The 17,650-nt window shown below is 37.1% G+C and overlaps 1 non-coding gene across 1 annotated transcript; it reads right to left on the bottom strand.

Annotated features, from left to right (window-relative positions):
• Positions 1–3,004: 3,004 nt before the first annotated feature.
• Positions 3,005–3,076, bottom strand: trnah-gug (transfer RNA histidin (anticodon GUG)). The gene has a single exon. It is a non-coding gene; the product is annotated as a tRNA-His (tRNA).
• Positions 3,077–17,650: the final 14,574 nt, after the last annotated feature.

Below are 17,650 nucleotides of genomic sequence, written 5' to 3'. Positions count from 1 at the left end.
TTTACCTGGTAGGTAGCAGCGGACACTCACTTCACTCCCTTTCGGAATCGAACCTCCTGAGGTTTTCTTTTGTTCTTAATTAAAATTTAAAACCAATACTTCACCGCTGCTAAGCCCCTCTAGCGCTGACTGTCTGAGGGTTCGATTACCGTAAGCAAGTGCAGTGAGTGTGTAATTACATTCACGGCATTCGTAGTCTGATTCACAATCTGATTGTAATGGGTGGCTACTTCCAGGTAACGCTTACACTTGCCACCAAGTCAGCTCGAAGTGATCACTCGAGTAAAGGCAGCTTCACAAAAAAACTGATCCTTAACAAACTGTTTATTAGTATATTTTCCCTCAATTTTAAAAACGTTTTATTTTCTTCTTAATAAAAATTTAAAAGCGGGTACTCTTTTTCGCCCGGTGCGAAGCACATGGATTTGACCGACTGACACATACAGACATATTCATGAGTGCAGGTACTTCGAAAGAAAGCACCGGTGTAACCTAAAGTTTAAATTAACTCATAGACCTACAAAAGGTTGCCATTCATTTGAGGCAAGATTGCTTTTCTTCTGTACAACTATATGTTGCATTCTCAAAAGAGTGTGCTTGCACGGCTTCGGATATAGATATATATATATATATATATGTATGTCTATATATAAATATGTAAGCTTATAAGTTACTGCCTTACTTCTCTTTAAGAAAGGAAGATGTATTCATAACTTGATTTAAACGATTCCATGTCTTCCTGGGTTTTGCGTAGCTTATTGTCTAAAAAGGAGAAACCCTCATTTATAAAACTTTGCTGCAGATGACTTAGCTTATTGTCCAATATCTTTACACGTTTTTTTAAGACTTATTGACTGAAACGTGCTTTCACGAAAAAAAGTTACGGCTTTGCTACAGGATACACCCTCCACAAGTTAAGCAACTAAAAATAAAATATATATTTCTGTTTTATTTAAACCTTTTAAGTTCGTATGCATAGCCCCATTTGCTGGTTTAATTTTTGTTTTTTCTTTCTTCAGTAATATTTAATCTCCTTAAAGAAAAAAGAACATATCCATTTTACTTTTTTTCTATCTCTGTAGTAGATATTTTACTGTAAAAGAATAACCAGTATTTAAACTTTTTATGTTACTTTATACATTTATTTTACAGCAATGTTGAAAAAATTAATATAAAACCTACATATTTTGGCAGCTGCTGCTTTCATTTTCAATGAAATGAAAAAAGCTCTCCAAGAGAAAACGTCAATGAAGAAGAAACAGTTTGCACTATCTAAAAATCAGAAACCCTCATTTATAAAAGTTTGCTGCAGATGACTTAACTGAAAATAAATGAATAGTTCCTATGTGTATAATATCATATTTATCTATTTTACTTATAGGCCTTTATTCCACCAACTTACAACATCTGAGGTACAATTTTTACATTACTTTTGTTTTTTTGCACAACATGCAGGTGAACTGACTCCTCAGGGTCACACAGTGGTGTCAGTACCAGGATTTGAACTGACAAGCTCCGGGTTTGCTGAAATATTACTGAAGAAGAAAAAAAAAACGAAAACGGCAAATGGGGCTATGCATACAAATGTCCATCTACGTCCATTATCCACTCTGCTATATCCTAAATACAGGAGCCACTAAGTACATATGTATATATACAGTATATATATATATATATATATATATATACAGTTTATATATATATATAATATATATATATATATATAATATATATATATATATATATATATATATAATATATATATGTTAAATAGATGTATATATATATATATGTATAATATGTGTAGGTAGAAGTCTGAAATTTGGCAGGCTCATCCTTACAGCTTACTTACAAAAGTTAGGCAGGTTTTATTTCGAAATTCTACGCGTAATGGTCATAAGTGGAACCTGTTTGACTGACTCATTCATCACTAATTCTCCAACTTCCCGTGTAGGTAGAAGGCTGAAATTTGGCAGGCTCATTCCTTACAGCTTACTTACAAAAGTTAGGCAGGTTTCATTTCAAAATTCTACGCGTAATGGTCATAACTGGAACCTGTTTTTTGTCCATATACTCTAATGGAGGAGGCGGAGTCACGCCTCCTACGTAATCACGTGAACTGAAAACGAGGAAGAGATTTACAGCACAAGTCAAACGCGGGAACGAAGGTAATGACGTTAATTGTTGACTGTCTTTTAATACTGTGTACTTGTTGAGTGTCTTTTAATACTGTGTAAGCATACATATTAACACATGTGCAATTAAACGTGTGCATTTACGGGGTGATTTCTCAGGCTTAAAAGCTCGCCTTTTATTAAAAAGGTAAATGCAAACTCTTTTCATCTGAAGGGCACAAACCACGTCAGATTTCAGCCGTTAAACGCGCAAAAATGTCAGTACAACCAGATAAATAAGCGCAACATATTATCAGTTGTATTGTATGCTTACAATACATATAGAAATGTGTTAATCGTTAACTAATATTATGGGATGGTGTTTTTCGACTCGCGCTTTGATTTAAACGATTGCATGTCTTGGTGTGTTTGCGTAGCTTATTGTCAATATCTTTACAGCTCTTTTTAAGACTTAATTTAAAAAGGTTTTCTTTTCTTCTTAATAAAAATTTAAAAAGCGAGTACTTCGCTGGTGCAAAGTGCTCACTTCACTCCCTTACGGGAATCGAACCTCGGACGGTCAGCGCTAGAGGCTAAGCCCCTAAAATTGCACCACGGCGTGTGGTTCGTTTATTTGACCAGCATGTAGATCGGGGTAATTACATTCACGGCATTCGTAGTCTGATTCACAATCTGAACGATGAATTGAACTGGAGCCAAAAGGGCCCGTGCCGTACAGCCCAGTGTTAACACGCGCTCTCCGCAAAAGGGGCATCGGCTGAACGAGATTGCAACTTGATGAGGACGCAATTTTAGCATAGGTCTGAGTTAAATAGACTTATTTCGATATCACTCGCTTGAAAATGCATTCTGCGACTCGTTTGTTCAACTGCCGTGACCCGGATTCGAACCGGGGTTGCTGCGGCCACAACGCAGAGTACTGACCACTATACGATCACGGCACGCAAGGCACAACTGACAGGGAAGCTTTGCTCCCATACCCAGACAAAGAGCGACTCCGATCCTGGAGCACTCCTCGTTTCCTCTGTAACCCGCTTGAAACGTGGACCGGAGAGGAAGGTGGATTGGAAAAGAGTGAAATTCTCACTCGGTCTGTCCTGTCCACAGCCAAGTCTTGGGTTTCTGATTGATTTGGAGCTCGCCTCATAGCACACGTGAGAGGAATGAAGTCGTGACTTGGGGTGTCTCCTGCCTAAATTTTTGACGCAGTGCCGGTGTTGGTAGGCTGGGCAATTGGTAGGCAAATTGGGGCATCTTGAAACACGTACTCGTGGCAGTCTTAGCGTCCTTGCCTTCAGTTGAGATGACACACCATGCGATTCAGTGAGAAGCTAGTTTATGATGGTCAGCAAAGGATCCGATTGTTTGCAATGCTCTGGGATTATATGAAAGAGAAGAAAAAATATAAAACATCCAGACAGCCTCCTCTCGACTAATGGACTGTGATTGAAAGTCACAGCATCATCGTAATTGACCTCTGGGTTATTAATCCCATATGGTCTAGCGGTTAGGATTCCTGGTTTTTCACCCAGGCGGCCCGGGTTCGACTCCCGGTATGGGAAAGCTAGTTCGAGCTCACTCGCACAACACAGGTGTACTCCTCGACTTGCCCATGTTTTCTTCCAGGCTGTGTTTTCAATCAAAGCGTACAGGTGGCTCTCACGTAATCAAAGCCAATAATCGCTCCAGAATAATGCTGCTTGGGGCTCCTTTCAGTACCATAGCAGAGAGCCTAACCATCCCCAGCCCTGAAATCCCTGGATCAAATCGCATCCTACAGCATGAGAAGAGACAACCACGACACGGCGGTTCCCGTCCAGGGAGCATGGCAAGTATCTGCAAGCAAGGCACTTAACACTAGAATTACCAGAGGCTACGAAAAAAGCTCATAGATCCGGCCCATCTTAAATCGCTTCTTAAAACCGTTCTCACCTCTCTGCCAGCGTCTTTTGTCATCTAAATGTACTGATAAAGACATGCTGCCAGCAGCCGGCTATTCCATCCCCCCACCGACTTAGAACGTAAACGAACTTCTTCCAGCTCATGACTTGACCGATTATCTCGGAGTGAGTGGAGTTTTAGAATGGAAATAATAAATCGCTATTTGAACTACACGCATTTCATGTGTGTTGCGTTTCTGCAGTAATCTGTGTAAATACATTTTTAAAAACAGAAACGTTTTTTATATTCTAGTAACAAATGAGAAAATGTAGGCATAAACTATATAATGTATGAAGCCTGAAGTCCAAATATCAAAGAAACACTTTCACAAAAGGTACATTTTATGACGCGAATAGTACCAATCAGAAAACATCGTCGAAGTAATGCAATATTATTTGAAAACGAACAGCGTCAGGTTGGGTGTGAAGTTATACTGGCGCTGTTTGAGTCAGATCAGAAGCTGAATAAGCTGAACAAGCTCCTGTTCTTTCTCTAAGTAAAAAGCATGAATTAATTAACAGAAATAACCGCGATCGACATTTTAAACTTAACGATTTATAGTGCATACCAATTTATAAATTTTATGTCCGTTTTCAGTAGTAAGCTGCTCTTTTTTTTTTTTAGAGCGTGTGAGCTTATTCAGTGCTGAAAAACGGCAAATATAGGAGTGAGTGAGATCTGAACCGGGAAATCTTGATCACACTTGGTTTGCATCTGTACTTGCGCTGTTTCTTAGAGTCAGATCGGGGGTGGGGATGCTAGAGCGCGTGAGCTTATTCAGTTCTGCTGGATCAACGCATATGTTGATCTTTTTTTCTTTCAGTAATAGCGCCAACATAAATCCACATCCGATCTGACGCTGTTCGTTTTTAAATAATATTGCATTAGTGCGATGATGTTTTCACATATATTGTCTCTTTCTTTCAGGTGTGTAATAGGAACCACAGCATAGAGAGAAGCGTGTACATTGTAACAGGTACACACATTGTAAATGTAGGAAAGACTATCCTTGCATGTGTGTGAACAGTTAACATTTGAATCTGATTATTGCATATAACGCTGAACTTACTGCTCTGTACTATTTCTATCCTCTGCATGTCCTGGAGTACAAAAGAAACAGCATACAGCAACATGTGGGGACTGGCAAGATCGGGGAAAAAAAATACGCATTCACTGATTACAAAACGCAAGATGTTATGCGAATGAATATGAATAATATGAATAATGTTGCATCCGTGCCACAAAGTTTTCCGAAATGTACTATACAGGTCATAAAACGAATAATTCCAAATACCGTAATCCCTCACCTATCGCGGGGGTTACGTTCCAGAGCCCCCCGCGATAGGTGAAAATCCGCGAAGTAGCGACCTATATTTATTTTATTATTTATACATATTTTAAGGCTTTATAAACCCTTCCCACACTCTTTTAAACCTTTCTCACTCTCTTGTTAACCTTTCCCATGCTCTTATAAACACTTCCTATGCTCTTAAACACTTTCTACATTCTTAAACACCTCAGACCAACACTGCACACTGCACGCAGCGATTAGATGTCAATGTGTCTGCACTCGCTTTGTGAAGGGGGGCAGCTGAACTCACGCTGAGCAGAAATGGACTTTGTGCTGCTTCTGCCAAAATGCCTGCTTGTCGCTGTGCGCGTTTGGAAGGAGGAGTGTGTGTGTGTGTGTGTGGGTGTGTGAGAGCTGAACGCACCTTCGCTCAAACCCCCCCTCCCCGGAAGCGTAGTACGCTCCTGCCACTTCGCATTGTCAAGGGGGTGGGGAGCTGAATGAACGCTAAGGAGAAGTGGACTTTGTGCTGGCTTTGTGCTGCTTTTCACTCTGCGTGTCAATAATTTTAAGCCTGTACATCACCAATTTTCCTGTCACACTGTCTTGTCTTGCGTGAAGTTAAAATATTTTATAATAGTGAGATGTTACTCATATCCTTAGCCCGACATCCACATATCATATGTGTTAACAAAGTATGTTTTATAAGTTTACATGTGTTTAAAAGCATGTGGGATGGGTATTTTAAGGCTTAAACTATAAAAATGTTTGTTTATATGGTCTTTCTATATCGCGGATTTTCTCCTGTTGCTGATGGGTCTGGAACATAACTTCCGCGATAGGCGGGCAATCACTTGTATTTAAAAACCCGCGAAGTCGTGAATCCGCGAAAAGTGAACCGCGAAGTAGCGAGGGATTACTGTATCATATATGCCTACGTCTGTGTTTTTTTGTTGTTTTGACATCATTCACCATAAGGTGCACTCTAATTCAGCATGAGCAGGAACACTCAATAAAACCGAATAAAAAAATCAAGTGACGGTGAGATACGAAGACGGCAGATTCGCCAGCGTTTGTGTGTCAGCTTTTATCCGTCCATGATGAGAGAATGTCCAGTTCCATTTTCTCAAAACACCACTCACCATCTCCAGTTATTCCGTTTCAAATAAAAAATAACAGCGTCAGATCCTGGTTGGGGGGGGTGGTGGTGGGGGGGGGGGGGGGTAGTATGTATCGTGATCGGTGATTTAGAGAGAATAAAAGTAAAAAAAAAACGGTAACTTTTACAAGTCCTATAAATGCACACCGTGTGTTACAGACGCAAACCAAATGTATGTGTGTACTGTATAATATTAACAAAAAGAGGAGCTCACTACTGAAAACGGCAAATATAGGAGTGAGTGGGGATCGAACCGGGGACTCTCAATTACAAGTCAGCAAATATTACCGCTACGCCACGGAAGCTATTGTATCAGTCTTGAACCTTTTGTGGAAATGTTTTTTACTTGATCTTTGGACTTCAGGCTTCATACATTATATAGTTTATGCCTACATTTTGTCATTTACTACTAAAATATGAAAAACGTTTCTGTTTTAAAAATGTGTTTACACAGATTGCTGTAGAAATGGAACACACATGAAATGTGTGTGTTCCAAATAGCGATCTATTATTTCCACACTAAAACTCTAGCAGTTCAGTCACTCCCAGAATAATCAAACAAGGCAAGACCTGGGAAAACTTAGAGAATGCTCTGCGACGGTGGGGGATGCAATAGCCGGCTGCTTGCTGGCTCGTCTTAATCGGCACATTTAGAAGACAAAAGAGAGCTGCGAATGGTTTTAAGGTGGGCCGGATCTACGAGTTTTTTTCGTAGACTCTGGTAATTCTAGTGTTAAAACAGCACAGCTTTCTGTGATTTCTATTACTAACCAAAAAAAATTAAAAGAACAGAAACAGCAGCACTCTCTGAAAACACAACCCAATCAGTGGACAATAAATAACCAGCCCTAGAATATGTTTAAGGTTTCTTTGTTTAGTCATGTTTACACAAGAAAACATGAAATTTGCCTTCTCAGTTGCATCTAATAACAGACAGAATGAAAATAAAACAGACAAATAGAAACAAGAAAGGTTAAGGTAAGGCACTTAGATATGTATTGTATTGTATTGATACAAGTAAACAATAACAACACACTTTTTCCTGGGGGGTATTTTTCGTACGTGGATTACTCGTTTAGCCGGATGTAATCAGTGTCCGTGCATGGAATTCATTTAGTCATGGCTTCACCGTTCATGAATGAGCGACCAATTGATATCGGTATGCAAATTATAAGAAGAGAATTTCATATAGAGAGGGTTTTGCGCAATCGGCAAGATCCTTTATTGCACCTGGAGGAAATTCTTTTCGAAAGATACCGGTTTAGCCGAGGGGGAATATTGTACCTCAAAAATTTATTAGGACCTTATATTCGAAGTCAAACTCGGCGAAGTCGGGGTCTCACAACCCCACAGACAGTATGCATTGCTTTGAGGTTTTTTGTAAGCTGGCACTTTTTTTATATACTGTAGGGCGATGCGGAAAATCTATCTAAAAGTGCAGTTTGCCAGGAAATTCGTAAAGTCTGTTTGTCTCTGAAATATTTCCTTCGGGTTTTCATAGTATTTCCTGGACACCTACGTGAGAAGACAATAAAAGAGGCGTTTCATGCCATTGCAGGTAGGTAATACACAGGCAAAAACACCCACAGTTCCATAAAGAATCTCACAATCAGCCTAACATTCTCATTACCCAGGATTTTCAAATGTGATTGGGGCACATGGAGCTAATCACAGTGGAGTTTGATCAAATATTATTTGGAAAATGTACCTCTCCTCCTGATGAATAATCAGACACAATGTCTTCATCAAATATTTGACCTTCGTCAATATCTCGTTGGTCAGACGCTGGTTCTAGGGATATGACATTCCATGCAAACTGACCCAACAAAAAAAGAGGGCTATATGGAACCTACCTATGGCACACAATGAGGACAAATATATGCAATGACCATCCTTTACCTGAAATGAAGTAACCACTGCATCCTGCCACTGGTTCTGAGGAGGAGCTTCCCCCTGGAATGCCCTCAGAAACAGGGCGATGGGCATTTTGCTGGAGAGCCAATTCTTCTACAGGGGTTAGGTCTGACGCGCATGGACCTCCACCTGTTTTTTTGCTTGTCTGCCTTCTTATTAGCTTTAAAATGAATGTTCTTTACATTATATATGATTCTTTATGTCAACAATTCTTTAAATAGTTATATACCAATATTTACCAGTTTGAAGTATATTTTTGTACTTCACTTCAACCTGTTCCCATGTTCTCTTTGTGCTCACGTTTGATCTGGAATTATGACATATTAAATAATAATTAATCTGACACATAGGAAATGAAACGCTGCTTTCAGTAAGTACAATGCACAACGCGTTTAATTTGTCGGCTACTTTTTGCCAGCCGTCTTTTCTGGTTTGGGCTGCTTTTTGCAGTGTTACCCCTTGTGCATATTCATCCATCCATTGTCCAACCCGCTGAATCCGAACACAGGGTCACGGGGGTCTGCTGGAGCCAATCCCAGCCAACACAGGGCACAAGGCAGGAACCAATCCCGGTCAGGGTGCCAACCCACCGCAGGACACACACAAACACACCCACACACCAAGCACACACTAGGGCCAATTTAGAATTGCCAATCCACCTAACCTGCAATGTCTTTGGAATGTGGGAGGAAACCGGAGCGCCCGGAGGAAACCCACGCAGACACGGGGAGAACATGCAAACTCCACGCAGGGAGGACCCGGGAATCGAACCCAGGCTTGTGCATATTAAATCTTGAAATTCTTCATGTCCTTTGAATAAAAGGTCTTGCTCCGCTTGTGTGAAAAAAAAATGCGCCCGTTCTTTCGGCATTTTGTGTTACAGCCTATCAAAGACTTTGCTGGTCATGTTTTCTAGACTCAATATATATGGGCTTTTCACTCCGCGCGGGTGTGCGCATTCATCTCGGATGATTAGATCCAGCTAGACTAATCTAGTACATGGCAGCATTTGAAAAAACCGACTTATCCCGGATGAGTTTCACCGGTGTAGCTGCGTTTTTCCCAAAGGTTTCCAAAATTCAGCAGCTCTAACTCAGAAATGGATTCAACAAAAGCCTGACACGCAGAGAAATGATTCCCACAGAACAAAATATCTTCGTTTTTAAAAGTTTAGTTAAGTTTCAAAGAAAAACAGTTCACACAAAAAAAAATTAAAATAGCAAAAAAAAAAAATATGTAATAAGAAAAAAATTTAGTAAGCTTAATTTTGTTATATCTTAAATCGTTACCAATCACTTATAATTTCTGAACCATTTCGAAACGGTCAGAAAACTGTATGCTTATCCCATTTCTAAGTTGAAAATGGGTCTTTCAAGTCCCTGTTTACTGGGCCCTGTTCTAAACACAACAAGAGCTTATTAACACACTGTTTTCTCAGTTATAGCAAGAAGTTTCTATATCTTACTAACTTATAGGGGGAAAAGACTATCCCATTGTCTTATGACTATAGAAGGAATTATATTCTATTCAAATAAAGCAAACATTAATATGAGTTTAACTCAAAACTTTAACTTTCTATGATTGGCTCTTACAAACCGGCATTAACTCATCCAAGATGAGGCATCTGATCTCGGATGATTTAAGCGACATACGGAAAATACCCCCCCTGGTCTTGGAAAATGAAAATAAATAATAAAACTATACTGTTTGTAAGCTAAAGACACTGACTGGCTCATAAAAACTCAAAAAGATTGTATGCCTTTATGCTCAGGTGTAAAACCACCATGCAGGCCTAACCAGTGAAAATCATCCAGACGCCACACTCAAGAAGCAGGCTTTTGGCCTGCACAGACCTATAAAGAAAGAAAGAAAGAAGGTTTTTCAAGTTAAATAAATGCTCAAAACAGGTAAAGAAACCGTAAAAACATCAGACTGCATATTAACAATCAAAAATTCAAAAGAGAAAAAAAAAGAATCAAAAGGTTAACCTAAAAAGGGAAAGCAAAAAAGAGGCTGTCAAGTCAAAGAATCAGAAAAAAAATTTATAAAGTCAAAAAAATCTTGGAACATCTCCAAAGAGAGCCAAATGAACATCCACAATAGACAATGTCTGTTAGCCATGAGTTCTAGGCATTTATTCAGTTAGCAAATTTCATGGGTTATCAGAACCATGTTTTAGAAAATGCCCAGAAGATCAATGCATTTGATTAATTACTTACATATATAGTATTAAGTTTTGCACTTCAAAGAAAATGTGGCTGAGCTAAACTAGCTTTTCCATAATTAGTATAAATTAGGTGGTTCAATACTTTATTACACTAAAACATATGATATTACAGCATTGATTTGGGAATATCATTGCAGTAGTTCATGATTATCACAACAGTGCGCTTACTTTGTGTTGTGTGTACTACATTAAAAACCTAAGTTCCTTGAAAGTATTTATTCATGATGCATCCATTTTATTTGTGAATGCTCAGCAAGTATATCTAAAGTTCTCAAAAGAAGCTTGGTAGGTTTTTTGTTAAAAACTTCCATGACCCCCCAAAATAAAACACGAGTGGCTGAATCCAGTGACCCAGCTACATAGTATATTGAACACAACTTATTCACGTACAGCAGAAGTAGACAGCTACATAATAAAAGTAACACTGTGGATGTTTATGTTTGACATTGACAAAAAACAGAGAAAATGAATATGTTGTAGCAGGAATGTTTAAGGAAGTTAACAACAGCTGACCTAATGGATTGTTAGCAAAATTACCACTCCTTGACTGTCCTATTCTAGTATAAGTTCCTCATATTTGAATTAATAAAGTTATGCAAATATTTGATAAAGGTTTTTTTTGTCGTTGTCTAACTTTAAAAGCACAGTCAAATGTTTTAGTTAAACTTCCATTTGTGATGTCATGGTCTAGAAAATGTTTAAAGAAATTGCAGTTTTGGGACAGTGTCATGGCCTTTAAATACATCCATAATACAACACTTGAAATGAGGGTAGAGAGAACTGAGTCTCAAAGTCCTATCAAAACACAAATTGTAGCTTGGATTATTTGAAAATCTGCAATGTTTTATTTTTTTTATCTTTATTTGTTATTTTTTATTTCCTTTTTTGCAGAGATCTGTGAGCTGAGAGATAGTGACTGCTCATGTCACTCACTAGTTCACCTGTGCACACAAAAACTGTTAGCACAGGTTGTAGCTATCACTCAAAACATTAAAAGTAAAACAAAAAAACTACATAAAAAATAATTTCAACACATTAGTTATAAATAGGTAAAAATTAAGAAAATTTTACATTCAAGAAAACCTTTTCCAGTTAAATCAATTCAAATTTAAATGCATAAAAAATTCACTTTTTAATTGCTTGAATATATTCATATCTCTATCTCTAAACAAGGGCAATGATGTTACTGTAATCATTAAAAATTAAATTTGGCTTATATTCAACATATTCAAAGAAATTAAGTCAGTTAATTTTTTATGTAAAGTAACTTTTATCAATTATAATGACATTATTTAAAACAACAGTCTGAAGATGTAGCGTTAGTCTACTTCAAGACATGGCAGCTCATTGTAAAACTGACTCAGAAACATTGCTCCACTTTTCAGCTGAGAAATCCAGGTTTACTCTTTAGTCTTCATTATTTTACATAATTGAAGTAGTTGACTATGTCATAAGAACAGTATAATTATGTTTTATAGATTAGTAGAACTGAGTCACATCTGCATTACCAATGAAAAATGAGCACAGATCTACATTTAATTTAAAGTCATCTTTTATATATGTCCTTATCATATTCCAGCCAATGAAGATCTGCTGTAATTACTATTACTATTATTATTATTATAATTACATTTTTTTGACAAAAAATGTATAGGGAGACTAGGCCTAGAGTTTAATGTGTAGATTTAGCAGTTCAGAATTTTTAATGTATCTTGAACCAAGAAATGGCACAGCGTCATGCACTATAATGCCAGTGTTCAAATTAACAAGAACAAATAAATTCCTGCTTATGTGTTTTAGTTCACACGAATGTGAACGGACTGCAATTTTTATTTTACAAACATTTGCATCAGTCAGATATAATGTTATGAAAATGGGAGAGAAAATATGTACGTTTATTATGAATGATATAGGTCAATCTGCATTGAAGAGCTAATGGATCCATAAGTACAGCATCTTTTTGGCCATCTGCAAAATTTACATTACCAAAGCCTACATGTAAGTGATTGGCAATGGCATTTTCAAATATAAAATTTAAAACACTGACAGTAGTCTGCCGTTTCCAGTTTTCTGTGGCTATCTAGAAAAATGTTAAGCGTAGCTGGTCATTGCTATTTTTTTTGTAACTTGGTATACTCTATATTAAAATATTTTAAAACTATCTGAAGATGCAACATTTGCTGCTGAGTATAAAGGATATTATCAATGACATGGAAACAAGGAAATCAGCACATAATGCTAAAACACCGACAATTGTCTATGACTTAGTGATTTTTCTACATATGGACATATGGTACATCTGGATATTTGGCCCACTTCACTGCTGGCCCAGCCATTGCTTTGTGAGGAAGCTGACTTTTTTTTTTATATAATTGACTCTTAAATAAAAGGAGAGCCTTCACTATGAAAGATAGCTAGTATACTATAATTTCATTAGTTGGTATTAACAAAGAGTGCACAAAGATGGCATAGTGAACATTTTTTATGAGCATTAATGTAGAGTAAATATAAAGTTAAAATCCTGGTTTAACCTGAAATGCACGTCTGGAGGCCATATTGCTTCTCTATTTTTTAAGTGAATGTTTTAATAGAAACTGTACAATGCGGAGTGAGGTGTCAGTATTTGCTAAGTTACCAGCCAGTTGAGCTTGTTTTCAATCAGTTTGTGAATTTGCCCCCGCCTTTTCTTTTGACATGATAGATTGACTGATCTGCCATTTCCTTCTGAGACTGTCAGTGATGTAACCAGGTGTGGTTTTTGTGAGGCAAAAGGTGTGGTCACATGACTCGAGTATTTAATTACCAAGTACTACACCATAGCAGGTTTAAATTTGCTCATTTAATGTTTTCTGCTCTTCAGAGGACAGTCTGAGCTTCACTACATTAATCATCTCGATGTCACTTATGATCCCAAGTAAATTTTAAGGACATGAAAGTGCCTGAGCATTACTCCCGGCAAGAGATGAACAGGAGATTAAAGAAGGGCACGAATTCTGGTCAAAAGGAATAGCGAGGATCAAAAATACCAGAGACAAAATGAGATTAAGCAACCAGAAATAAAGGGTAATACAAAGGTATAAACTGAAATCAGAAGAGATCAGAACCAAACAAACACTAACTGCTAGAGCCTACTTGAATTAGAAAACTATCACTCAACAGTGATAAAAGTATTTTTGCATCCACTGAGTAGCAATGTGAGCACCACTATATTATAAGACTTTTTTGTGATGTGATGATCGCAGTCACATTGATCACAGCAAACACGATTGTGTAAAATTAAGAAAAAAAAGGTAATGGAAATAAGCTTTATATTACACAGACCAAAAGAAAAGATTCTAGATTATTAAAACATAATAATAACAATAATATAATCACCATGTAATATTTAATTAAATCTATCCATCAGTCAGTTGTTAAACACCTAACAACATGAAACTGTGCTGCACCTAACTTTCAATTCAATGTGACATCCTGGACAATAATCAACTAAACTGTAACAAATGACAGACAAATACAAAAAAGAAGAATCAGTGCATGTATAAAGGCATATCACCGAAGATGTATGATATTTGTTAATGTTAATACATTTCTTCTGATATTTTCAAACCTCCTATAGCACAGAAAACACCATAGAGTACATGTATAAAATAGTTAAATATCGTATTGCAAAACGTTTATCAATACATCACTGAATTCTCCTTCTGTTTGAGAAACTTACTTGGTGGCATATGTTTCTGTATGGTATTGAATCATGCTGCTTTATTGTGCAGCATTTTTCATATAAATAATAGTAATAATTTAGTCAGAGCAAGGTTTACTGTTTACTATTCAATTCAGTATAAAAACTTTATTAAATGCATCTGTAATAAAGTTTTACTTACTCAGTTTAGAATCGAAAAATTTGTTTAAATGAGTTTTAAATTTACATTTGCCATGTATTGATTGTGATCTTTCCTTGAGTGCCATACCATTTCAGCAGAGCCATTCATTTCTGTAATTCTATTGTGTTTTGTATGCTAATCACATATTTAATCATGTATTTAAATAAGTGAAAAGAGGATATTTTTTCCAGTCATCAACTGTGTTTGCTGCTTTAAAATAAGATGCTAAAGAAATAAAACGTTTATTGAACTACAAAATATCAGGCTGCGGGATTGTAATTAAATTAGATGCAATTAATAAAGAGCAATTTTGTAGCCTATTGATCTGCATCTGAAGAAGAATTATTTAAGCTTTTTTTATTTTGCTTCTGGTATAAGTACATACTCATGTTTGTTTCAACATCTTAAATATTTGGAAAGCTTTTAACTTTTCTCCTTACACTTTCTTTCTTTAATACTGAAATCCAGTGAATTTATACTAGTAGAAATGTTGACTGTACAGGGGATTCAGAAATTATTTAGACCCTTTACTTTCTGCACACATTATTTTGTTTTAATTTTTAATATACATGAATAAAATTTGTCATTTATGCCCGATTAATATGCAATCAGAACCCTATAATGACAAAGTGAAAATGTTGTGTTTAGAAAGGCTTGCAAATTTATTATAAATTAAAAACTGATATCTCTCTTTCGTGCAAGTATTAAGACCCTTATATTTGGTACTTTTGTAGATGCTCTCCTTTGACAGTAGTTACAGCTTTGAGTTTATCATGGGCAAGTCTTGATATGCTTTGCATGTCCTATATTTGGGCGGTTTATCCCATTCTTCCTGGCAAATCCTAGCAGATCTCCCCAAGCTACGTTAGATTGAATGATATGTGTCTGTAAACTGCCATACTTCTGGTTTATCTACAGATGTCTCTATGGTTTAAGTCTCGGCTTGTCCCAAGTCATTCCAAGCATTGTCTTTGCTGTATGCTGTATACATAAAATGTATCCTCATTTTTATTATTATGTTTTGGGCCCTTTTTCGTGGTCCCTCCAGTTGCTATATCTCTGTATATGTCTGCATTTCTCATTCTATCTGTTCTAAACTAGTCTTACTGTCCATGCCACAGAAAACCATTACGATAACATGAGGCTACATGACCTTGCCTTCACTCGTAGGGGATTGTATTAGCTGGCGATAAGCAGTGTCCAAATTGAATGATGTCCAAAGTGGACTCCTTTCAAGTAGTAGATACCATCTCAAGCTAATTACAGGAACAGGATGCACCTGGGAGTGCAGCAAAGAGTCTGAATCTTTATATACATAAAATGCAAGTTGACTGACTACCTGTCTCACACACTTAACAAAAGCTCTATTTCCCGTTTTTAATTTAAAAATTGAAATTTGGCCAGGATTGTACATTCTAGTGCAATATATATCCTGCTAAGAAAGGCATTTCCATATATCAGTATTTAGGGGGGAAAACCAACTACTACAATAGAAAAACTAAATATCATAAAATCGAAAAACTGCTTTAACTGATTTTATTGAAATTTGGTAACATTATAGAAAAAAAGAAAACTAGCTTACCTACATTTTTTTACAACACCAATTCCAAATATGTTGGGACGCCATGTAAAATGTAAATATAAACAGAATGCAGTGATTTGCAAATTTCATAAATACATATTTTATTCACAATAGAACACAGAAAACATGTCAAATGTTGAAAGTGAGACATTTTACTATTTCATGAAAAATATTAGCTCATTTTGAATTTGATGGGAGCAACACATCTCAAAAATGTTGGGATGGGGCAACAAAAAGCTGGAAAAGAAGGAAGTCCTAATAGAAACAGCTGGAGGAACATTTTGCAACTAATTAGGTTCATTGGCAACAGGCCAGTAACAGGGTTAGGTATAAAAAGAGCATCTTAGGGAGTCAGAGTCTCTCAGAAGTAAATATGGGCAAAAAACTGCATCTACAAGTTGTTGAACAATTTCAGAATAATGTTCTGCAATGTTAAAACTGCCAAGACTTTGAATATCTCATCATCTACAGTACATAATATCATCAAAAGATTTTGAGAATCTGGAAGAATCTCTGTGTGGAAGGGATAAGGCCAAAAATTAATATTGGATGCCTATGAACTTTGGGACCTCAGACGGCACTGCATTAGAAACAAACATGATTCTGTCATGGAAATCACTGCATGAGCTCAGAAACACTTCCAGAAATCATTGTCAATGAACACAGATCGCCATGCAATTCACAAATGCAGGTTAAAGCTCTATGATGCAAAGAAGAATCTAAATGTGACCATGATCCAGAAATGTTGCCTTCTTCTCTGGACCAAAGCTCATTTCAAATGGACTGAAGTAAAGTGGAAGACTGTTCTGTGCTCAGACAAATTAAATTTGAAATTCATTTTGGAAAACATGGACACCGTGTCCTCCGGACTAAAGAGGAGAGGGATCATCTGGCTTGTTATCAGCACTCAGTTCAAAAGCCTGTACCTCTGTGGTGGCTCTGAGGCTGGGGATCTGCACTGGCAATCAGAAGGTTGGTGGTTTGAATCCCGTAAATGCCAATATGGACTCTGCTCTGTTGGGCCCTTGAGCAAGGCCCTTAACCTGCAAGTGCTGAGTGCTTTGAGTAGTGAGAAAAGCACTATATAAATGCAAAGAATTATTATTATTATTATGTGGCATTAGCGCCTATGGAATTGGCAGCTTGTACATCTGGAAAGGCAACATCAGTGCTGAAACATATATGCAATTTTACGAGCAACATATGCTCCCATCCAGGTGACGTCTTGTTCAGGGAATGCCGTGCATATTTCAGCATGATAATGCTGAACTAAAGACTGCATCTCTAACAACAGCATAGGTTCATAGTAGAATAGTCTGTGTGCTGAACTGCCCTGTCTGCACTCCAGACCTTTCACCAATTGAAAACATTTTAGCGAACCATGAAATGTAAAATACGATAAAGAAGACCCAGGTCTGTTGAGCAGCTGGAATCCTATATCAGACAAGAAGGGGAACATTCCTCTCCCAAAATCCAGCAACTACTGTAGTCTCCTCAGTTACCAGACTTTCCAGACTATT

The sequence above is a fragment of the Erpetoichthys calabaricus genome, chromosome 1, assembly GCF_900747795.2.
Source record: "Erpetoichthys calabaricus chromosome 1, fErpCal1.3, whole genome shotgun sequence".
Classification (NCBI taxonomy): Eukaryota; Metazoa; Chordata; class Cladistia; order Polypteriformes; family Polypteridae; genus Erpetoichthys; species Erpetoichthys calabaricus.
This window is presented reverse-complemented; position numbering and strand designations above follow the sequence as displayed.